Source organism: Xiphophorus hellerii, chromosome 15 (genome assembly GCF_003331165.1).
Source record: "Xiphophorus hellerii strain 12219 chromosome 15, Xiphophorus_hellerii-4.1, whole genome shotgun sequence".
Classification (NCBI taxonomy): Eukaryota; Metazoa; Chordata; class Actinopteri; order Cyprinodontiformes; family Poeciliidae; genus Xiphophorus; species Xiphophorus hellerii.
Genome location: NC_045686.1, coordinates 408,633 through 418,899, shown reverse-complemented (window position 1 = coordinate 418,899; position 10,267 = coordinate 408,633). Strand labels below are relative to the sequence as shown.

Below are 10,267 nucleotides of genomic sequence, written 5' to 3'. Positions count from 1 at the left end.
ATTAATGACCCGTGACTAATTGATTTTAATTTCCGGTCACATGATGCCCCTCCCCCCATCCGGTCACATGCCCTCCCCCCCCCATGTCTCATGACCTCAGCATGCTGATAACACTCATGGTGATCGCTTACAATGATGTCTCATTTTTCCCTTGATACAAATTTCAGATCAAAGAATAACCAGTATCAAATATTTTCAAGTCTTATCACCTGCACGTTTTTCTAAAAAAAAACAAAAGTTAATCATTACTCACTGATAATAAATGCAATATTTAAGGCTTGGCTTGCCACACAACCCACAGACTGACCCAGGGAGGCTGAAACTAAAAATGGAGATGACAACATTTTTTCATGCATTGATTCTGATCTGCTTTCTCTCCACAGCTCAGCTCCAAGCTGTGGCCGACAATGAAATTATTTCACATTTAAGACAAACTGGATCACAGGCAGCAGATGCAGGGAATCTCTCAGACAATCAACAAACCTTTACACAGGACATCCATGCAGTACTGAGAGAGATGAGCGCCTCATTGGCTGGACTGAAGGTTGGTATGGAGTATCTGCAGAAAGATAATGAAGGTATGTTAACCAGAAATTACTGCTGTATGAAACTAAAGTCTTTATATTAAAATAATCACAGTTCAATGTTTTTTTTTATTTTACTCCTGCAACAGCCAAGACAAAAGAACTGGACTTGATAAAACAACAATACCAAGGTATTTATAAGACAAGTAAAACGCTTAAGTTATTAAGAAAAAGGAGAATGTTTAGCATAAGAAGGACATTATATTAACTAATATGAATTATCTGTTTATTTTTACTATTTTAGAGCAAGTGACAAAAGTAGGATATCTTGAGCAGCAGTACCAAGGTATTTATAACTTTCCTCTAACAATAAATTATTTTATGTGATAAATGACACACTAAGACTATTTTTTTCTCAAATGTTTAGAACCAAACAAAACTGATTTATTTCAACAAAAGAGTTGAAAAGTTGTCTGACACCAAAGCTATCGGAAACCGATCTTAGACAGAGCTCCATACACATACAATAACTTCACAAGAGACATGTACACAAGATTTAAAAAGAAAAAAATCATAATCAAGCTTTAGAAAAGCTTCCTCTGTTGAGGGCTGTAATTTCAGTGGGGATGAATGTTTTATTTTTGTATATTCCTTTCCTGGGCAGCAGGATTGATGGATGGAGAGTGAATGAGTGAGAGCGCTCATACAGAGGAGACAGTTTGTGTTTGTAATGAACCAATTATTTTGCTGCCTTGATTTGTGATGTGTCAGAGTTTGGTTTTCTATTTGCTAGTGGTAAAGTTGTACTAAGCGACATTGAAAGTGACGGGTAAACCATTATTAAAATCTTTTTACTAATCCTAAAATATCTCAGCTTCCTAAGAAGATCGAGGCGCTATAGGGCTTTATTATGAACCTGAATGTACTTGGAAAGACAGCCAGGTGTCCATCTGTGTCCCCAGATACTTAAAGCTCTCTACCTGCTCAATCTGCTTTCCCTGAATAATCGGTGGCATAAAATGCTGAGATGTTGTTGCTACTGTATTCCTTTCCACACAGCACAGCAACGTCAAGAGACCAGAAACTGCTGTGAATTTGTGATGTCAAACTATTGCTGTGAAAAATGACAGATAATATATAGTTTTATTTTACATTTCATGTTTGTTTTAATCAATTTTCAGCTCAGCTAGGAGAACTGATCAGCGTTAAAGCCAGGACAAACAACACTGAAAACCAAGTGGAGGTTCTGAAGAGAGAAAGAAAAGGTTTGGGAAACTCAATAATATTCACCTAAAAACATTATCTAAACATGTCATGCAACAAAAATCAAGTTGTGTACTTTTGTTTGATGTATATTTATTGTTTAATATGTTTAGTTTTTATTAATTAACACAATAATTTGTTAGTTTTGATTGTTTAATTTTACAAACACCAGATAGATTTTTAAGAACAAGTAACGGCTTGATCCTAATAAAACTAAGTTATTGTCTCGTAGTGAAACAAGTGGCTTTCTCAGCTTCCTTGCTGGCATCAGGTGGTGGACATACTGGACCATTTAACACACAGACACCTCTAGTCTTCAGACGTGTTGTTGCAAATATTGGAAATGCCTACAACCCAAACACAGGTACCCGATTTTATGCAGAACTTGATTGTCTTTATAATCCTGACATGCAGTTGGTTGATTGATTCTTTATGTGGGTATACGGACGAAAAAGTTCAATAGAAACATTATTTTTATATGTTCCTCAAGTTTTTTTATTGCCCCGGTGAGAGGAGCCTATCACTTTGAGTTACACTTACATAGATTGGGACATGCGTTGCTTCCTACAGGTGCTGTGCTGGTCAAGAACGGGAATCATATTTTCATTGCATATGAACATCAGGCTTCCTACTCTGTTAGCCCATCTAATGGAGCCACATTGTTGTTAGAAACTGGAGATGTTGTGTTTTTGCTTCAGAGGCAAAACTCAAGGATTTATGATAACCAAAATCATCATACCACCTTCAGTGGTCACTTGCTTTTCACTGTGTGAGCAGAAAGCAGACCAAATTTTATTTCTGCCTCAGAAGTGTATAATAATATATGCATGATTTTTTATAACTGCATTAAATTTTTTTATTGTCTTTCATTTTGCCTTAAATTTCCACAATAATTTACCAGCCACAATGGTTCTAACGATTCTCTTTCAATTGTTTTTTCTTAATAGAAAACACACAAAATGCAACATAGAACTTCAATCTAGTTTTATTGAAACATTTATTGTACTGTGCCTGTTTGTTTCAGATCAAAATTGTTCACTTTTGGGCGTGCCATGGTGGCGTAGCGGTTAGCGCAATCCGTATTTGGAGGCCTTGAGTCCTCGATGCGGCTGTCGCGGGTTCGACTCCCGGACACGACGACCTTTGCCTCATGTCTTCCTCCCTCTCCTTCCCCGTTTCCTGTCAGCCTACTATCATATAAGGGACACTAGAGCCCACAAAAGACCCCCTGGAGGGGTAAAAAAAACAAAATTTGTTCACTTTTAAATGGACTAAACCTGAAAGTGTTATTTGCAGTCTTTAATAAAACTTCTTTTTGAAAAATAAAAATAAATGCATATGTTTTTGAGTGACCACAGAAATATAAAATCATTGAACCAGGAACAACTGTTTTTTCAGTTTGTGTGTGTTTTTAATGTGGTAAAATACTTCAAATAAAGTTACCCAGATTTTAAAGTTATGCTAACTAAGTTCATGGTTTAACCAGGGTACCTAGCCCCTGCACTTCAGTCGTTAATGTGTGTGTGGAACTCTTAAACAATCAGTGTGACTCTTGTGACTTTAGTGTGATAGGTTAAAAAACTGTCATGCCTTTAGTACAGTACCAAAATATTCTATAAAGATGTTATTCAGAGGTTGATTTCATATTAGAAGAGTTGACAGTAGAAAGGTTTAGGATCAATATCTTGGGTTATTTTATATGAACCTAAGGCAATTGTAGCAGCTAAAATCCTGTATTTTAGGCTACTGGTTGCTGTTGTTCCTGATAGGGGTTGGTTTTACTCAATCAAGATTCGTTAGGCCGACCTTCATTTTGATTTATAATCATAAAGTCATTTATTTTCTGTACAGTGTCCTTTGTCTTGCCATTTTCCTTTAGAACAAGATAAATCAGACATAAATCCAAATCAACCTGAATAGAAAACTGTTTGTTCCTTCCCATTAGCAACACCTGAACAGAATCACACTTGACCTTAAGTAACTCCATCCCCCTTCAGACATACTCAGAACACTAAATGAAATATGCTCCACCAGTGGCGATAAACACAGGAAAACATAAATGGCTCCTACAGCAACATAAATACAATAAGAAAATTGTGAAAGTTATTTTCATGTTGTATTAATGTACATAGAATCTGATTTCCAGAAGACATCAATGGTATTCTGGGAGAGATATGTGCCTCTTTAGCTGAACTAAAGGTTAGCATGTTATAGAGCCCTAGGAAACATGGGGATTCTTTTTCTTTTGAGTTCTCTCATAAAACTTTTGTGTTACCACGCAATAATGTGGCATAATTAGTTCATGGGGCATAATTGAATACTGTAAGCCTTTCTTATGGTGGCCATTGTACTTTCTGCTGAAATATTAGGCTTTCATGAGGTTTTTCCGTCTATGTTAATTTATTGTTGTGAAATATCTCAAGTTTTATATCTTTTTCTTTAGTATAGAAATGCACCACAAACTTATGATATAAACAGAAACTTTCTGTAAGTAGGAATGGAATAAAAAATACATCTAAACTATTTGGACTATTTCTGAGTTATTATCCTGGGGTAATGAGTCATCTGACAGTTTTGATTGTGTCTCTTTTGTGTTGGTTGTCTAAATGGTTTAAAGGGCCGTTTTCATATACAGTTCCATATACAGACATGAACATGCAGTGAATAAATTGATTTTCAATCAAACAGTTAATAATAAAATGTTTTCACTGAGGCTCTTTAAATGTGTATATATTTGAAATTTTAAATTGACATTTGTGACTGTATACAAAATAGACCAGCAAATATTGCAGTAAACATGTTGCAAGTGAATGCAAAGTTTTGCGTGGTAATGAACCCCCCACCCAAAAAACCCCCAAAGAATTTCCCATGTCCCTTGCAGGGCTCCGTAGTACGGAATACACAGAAAAACAAAAAGAAAACCTGAGACTGAAGAAGGATGTGAATTACTTACTGGAAGATTGAGAAGGTATATTTATCTGGAGAAGAAAAAAATAATAATTAAATGTTGCATTAAACAAAGTATGTTTTAAATAAATATAAATTAATTATTTTCACTCCTAATAAATCAGCAAAGTCCAAAGAACTGGGACAGTAAAAGAATGAATTACATAAACTGCAAAAACAGCACAAAGGCATTAGAGTATCCCAAACCCTAATGAAAGTTTTAATTACAAATTGAAATACAGTAGCTAAATCTTCTTGGGGATTTAACTGGGGATGTAATTATGTTAGCATGAGGAAATGTGAAATATGTCATCCTATTACAACCCTAAGAAATACATATTAACATTGGCATAACAGAGAATTCAAGCAATGGAAATATTTGAATGTTAATGTTTCTTTCCAAAAAAAAAAAAAAAAAATCATTGTGTTTTTTCTCCAATCCAAATCAAAATATGACTTGTGCATCAGCTGGAATGACTGAAAATATGCTTACATACCAAAAAAACAAGCTAAGTGTTTTTAAAAACATCTCCACAAGTTATTATCATAAACATGATTCACTTGTGTTTTGCTCACTGGCTGAACTGAAGGTGGAGATGAGGTACCTACAGAGAGATTATGAAGGTAACACAAGTACAGCATTTGGAATAATTTCTATGAAAGACTGTGCTAATATGTTAGTGTTAACATAGAAATAAGATTATATTTCACTGTTTTCTCTTTATTGTCACAACAGTAAAAGCGAGAGAACTGGAGCTGCTGAAACAACTGTACCAAGGTTTGTATTAAACTATAATTATTAATAATAATATACTAACTGATCTGCATCTATTCATTGTCCAAGTAACTAAGTTTAAACAACCATAGCAGTAGTGCCAAGGAACATATTAAATTATAGAGGGAGATCTGGAGATGGACAGATGATAAATATTAGTGATGGTAAAATGCTTGTTTTTATTATTATATTTCCAGCTCAGGCAGGAGAGCAGAGCAGTGTTAAAGCCCTGGCAAACATCACTGCAGCTCAAATGAAAGCTCTGAAGAATGAAGGAGAATGTTAAAAATTGTTATTGAACATATCATGATATTATAGGGCACCCTCATGCTACAATTGCCAAGGCTTGCATTCTCAAATGTATTAAAATTCCCTTTTTAACATATCAGTGACTCAGAAACAAAAATCAGGAAGATGGGGATTCCTGTGGACAAAGAACAGACTAATATGTCTGAACTTATTTTTTAAAAAGCCAACCAATTTTTTGAATGTGGTCATTGGCCAGCTTTCAGGATGTTTTTATATTTCGCCGGTCATGGTGCAATTAGCTAATAATCCGAGAGAGCTCTGGGGCCTCATGCATAAAAGAGCGCGCAGTTTTCACACTAAAACTTGGCGTACGGAAAAATTTAGAAAAGTGCGGAGCACAAAAAAAGAAAAAAATCGGATGCAAAAAGCCGTGCGCACGCACGTGGCCGCGCAAACAGCGCAGCTGCTGGTCAGCCCTGTCGGCACCCATAAATAAATATGTAAATTAGTATAAATACCCGGAAGTCTGCCACCACGTGACGACGTCCTTGGCAACGTCCTTGTTTTAAGCAGTATAAGTATTTATAATAATAATAATTATATATTTTATTTAAAAGATGCTGTGAGGGCACATAATGTCACCTCACAAAAATAAAAACCTACATGAAAAAATTTAAAAAATTCAAATTAAGATCGTGCAAATGCCTATTTGAACAGCAGCGCGTTCAGCCGGGATTTAAAGACAGACAGCGTGTCAGAGAGTCCTTTGAGTGGGGAAAGTGGACGTTTATTCTAAATAGTAGAATCATGTGCATGAGTTGTACATTTACAGAATAAAGAGGCTTTATGTTCATAAGGCGCATTCACTTGAAAATACTGAAAGATGACTGCAGCTGGACCGGTGTCGGTACCGCACGGCTCCTTCTTTAAGTTTTGTTCAGAGATCCAGGGTGATCAGTCTGAGCAATCTAAATGCTCATAAACCATCATCAACATTTCCCAGCAGATCAATATGATCTCTGATCAATCGCTCCTTCTGAATCCTTCCATTGGCGATGTTCTCCATCAGAGCCAAGGCGCTCCACAATTACGCGGCTCACCTGTTGATTAGTCAAACCTGTTGATTATTTTTAATCAGCAGGTTTGAGTTAATCTGCTGATCCAACCCTGTTTTCTTCTTCTAGGGAGAATAAAATGACCCCGCAGATGCATTCCATGTGTGTGCGTGTTAGCTTATTGTCTAAGGATAAATGCGGTTCAGTTTCATCGTTTACTGTTAAACAATAAAATATTAAAATCATGAAAACCATCGGGTTTGGTGCTTCTTGGTCTAAATAACACAGAATGTAGTCAGATTATTTAGGTGAGTTTTGACGCCTTGTAGTTTGATATAAACATAAAAAGTTCGCGTAACTGCCGCACATTTTCACGCCAGTGAAAGAGTGCGCGTATATTTACGCAAACTTTGACGCAAAGTAAATTTTTATACATGCCGACTTGTGTGTAAAATATGGCGCCGCACACTTTATGCATGAGGCTCCAGATGTTTCATATTTGACTTTTGAGGGTAATCCTTGTCACGAGATACAAAACCTGCATAATATTATAAAGACACACCCTGTATAAATGAAGCACCTTTCCTTATCTACAAGTTTTCAATTTTGATGAATTATATAGTGGGGAAAAATACACATTTTAGAAATATAGCAATGTAAATATTTGAATGTAAATCTTTCATTGCATTGACATTTAAAAAAATAGATCATTTTTTCCACACAGCTAAAACGAAAGAACTGGAGGTGCAGAAGAAAGAGTTGTACAAACTGAAACAACAGCACCAAGGTACTTCCTGACTTCACAAACCAGAAAAAATTCTACTGTCTTTCATGCTGATTTTGGATAAATGTAAAAGGAATTATATAATTAATCTAATAATCATACATTGATAGCTATTCTTTTGCTTTGTATGATTTCAGCTCATGCAGAGGGACTGCTCAGAGTTCAAACCAGGGCAAACAGCACTGAAAAGCAGGTGGAGGCTCTGAGGAGAGAAGGAGAAGGTTTGTGAATTCAGAAATAAACTCCCCACTGCAACAATCACATTTATTAAAAATTTTACATTTGTTAGAAATAAAGACTGCATTGCTGTTGTAAAAAATCTGGCAAAATATAACATTTTGGATTTGTCTTTTTTATTCAAAAAGAATCAGTGTGCACTGAATAAATTCATAATGGATCCTAAGTCTTACTTTCTGTCTCACAGTGAAACAAGTGGCTTTCTCAGCTTCCTTGTTGACCTCTGGTTCAGGAACATTTGGTCCATTCAACACACCTTTGGTCTTCAGACATGTTGTTTCAAACATCGGAAATGCCTACAACTCAAATACAGGTACCTAATTGTACATTATATTAATTATTATTATTAATAATAATTATTATTATTATCATTATTATTATTGTTGTTGTTGTTATTATTATTATTATTATTTTGGATTTCAGGTTTTTTCACAGCTCCAGTCAAAGGAGCCTACCACTTTGAGTTCTATATCTATGGAGCTGGACATGCTTCATATCCAGCAGCTGCTGTGTTGACCAGGAACGAAGAGCATATTTTTATTGCATATGAACATCAGTCTTCTCTTGCTACTATATGCTGCTAATGGTGTCACATTGCTGTTAGAGGTTGGAGATGTTATATTTTTGCGTCAGTGGCGAAACTCATGGATTTTTGATAACCAAAATCGTCACAATACCTTCAGTGGTCATCTGCTTTTCACCATGTGAGCAGCAAGCAGTGCTGACTTTCACCATCAACTCTACAACATATCAGAACTGACACGGAGCTACAGTGGTGTGAAAAAGTATTTGCTCTCTTCTTGATGTCCTATTATTTTGCACGTTTTTATACTTCAGTGATTCATAACATCAAATCAAATGAACTAAACACAAAATGCAGTTTTGAAATGAGGATGTTTATTCTTAAGGCAGAAAATAATCCAAGCCCACCTAGTCCTGTGTGACAAAGCTTTTGGCCTGATTACTGCCACACCTGTTCTCAATTAAAACATCACATAAGAGCTGCCTGGAAAAGCAAAGTACACCAATGGTTCCTCAAAAAGTGGACATCATGCTGAGATCCAACAAAATTCAGGAAAAAATTAGAAAAAAAACTTACTGAGATCTGTCAGCCTGGAAATGGTTACAAAGCTCAAGGATTTATGATAACCAAAATCATCATGATACCATCAGTGATCGCCCTGAGAGCAAGAAACAGTCCAGATTAGTATCAGTTATATTATCACATAAATACACATTTCTTTATTTCATTTCAGAAACTTTCAGAAGTTTAATTTCCTTGCATGTAAAAACTAAGCAGGTCAAGCAAAATGCCATTAAACTGTGTATTTATTTTACTTAAATCTGACTAAGACAAGAAAATAAGAAAGATAAATATATATGATGATATAATGACCCACATTTAAAACATATATACTGTATATGTTTTAACAAGACATTAAAATAATTTTCTTTAAATGTGTGAACCCAATTGGCCCCTACATGACGGACGTCAACACAAAGTAATTATTAGACTGAGCAAAAATCTTATTTCTGTAGCTTTAAATCAATTCAAGAGTGAGTTATTGGCTATTTTGTCTTTGCAGGTCTTATTGTTTTGACAGTTTCACTGAATATTCTATGAGCATTTGGATGAATAATTGAATAAAAATGTTCTATATAAATAAAGTTTCTTGGATTAAATCATCACTCAATGATCTGAACTTACATTTTTAACATTTTAATAAAAAAAGATTGTCATATTAGTTAAATATTTACGTCTCAGTAACACACACACGCTGAGACTTTTGTGTGCCATGATCAATGTAGTGTCTGAACGTACAAAACACATTCAGTTTAAAGAAGAAGTTCATCTATGGATCCCAGAGGAAAGAAGAGACAATACGGCCATGACCCAAACAACACGTCAACGTGGACCATGTGAATGTCACCATATGTTTACGTTGGAAAATATGTGTATAAAACGAGACGCTGTCCATAGATCGGGAGGGACTTTATTGGCTTTGTCCCTCTGACCAGTCTCTGAATTTTGGACTTGCATTAATATCAAAATTTTGGGATTACTTAATATGTATATGTATTTGGATTGTTTAACAAATTTACTTAGGTGTATTATAGACATACTTCAACTCCCTCTTTGCTTATGGAAATAAAACACAAATGAAGATTAAAAATTTGCCAACATTTCTGTTTGTTCTTTTGTTTGTGTGATCAATCATTAACAGCTTTACTTTGTCAGCAGTGATAATAAACCTGGATCTATCTCTATATTCTCTTTCTTGAACTTTATGAGTTGACCCACATTTCAGTGATGATAGTAATAACATTTTTATTTGTTCTTTTGTATAATAAATCATTAACAGCTTTTCTTTCTCAGCAATAAACTTGGATCTATGTCTTCTTTTAGTGAGAATGAAATTACCCCGCAGATGCA

General features: G+C 35.2%; 1 long non-coding RNA gene across 1 annotated transcript; it reads left to right on the top strand.

Moving 5' to 3' along the window:
- The first annotated feature begins 508 nt into the window (after nucleotides 1–508).
- LOC116733656 (uncharacterized) lies at nucleotides 509–870 on the top strand. The gene is made up of 3 exons (XR_004342073.1): nucleotides 509–578; nucleotides 674–715; nucleotides 829–870. It is a non-coding gene; the product is annotated as an uncharacterized LOC116733656 (long non-coding RNA).
- Nucleotides 871–10,267: the final 9,397 nt, after the last annotated feature.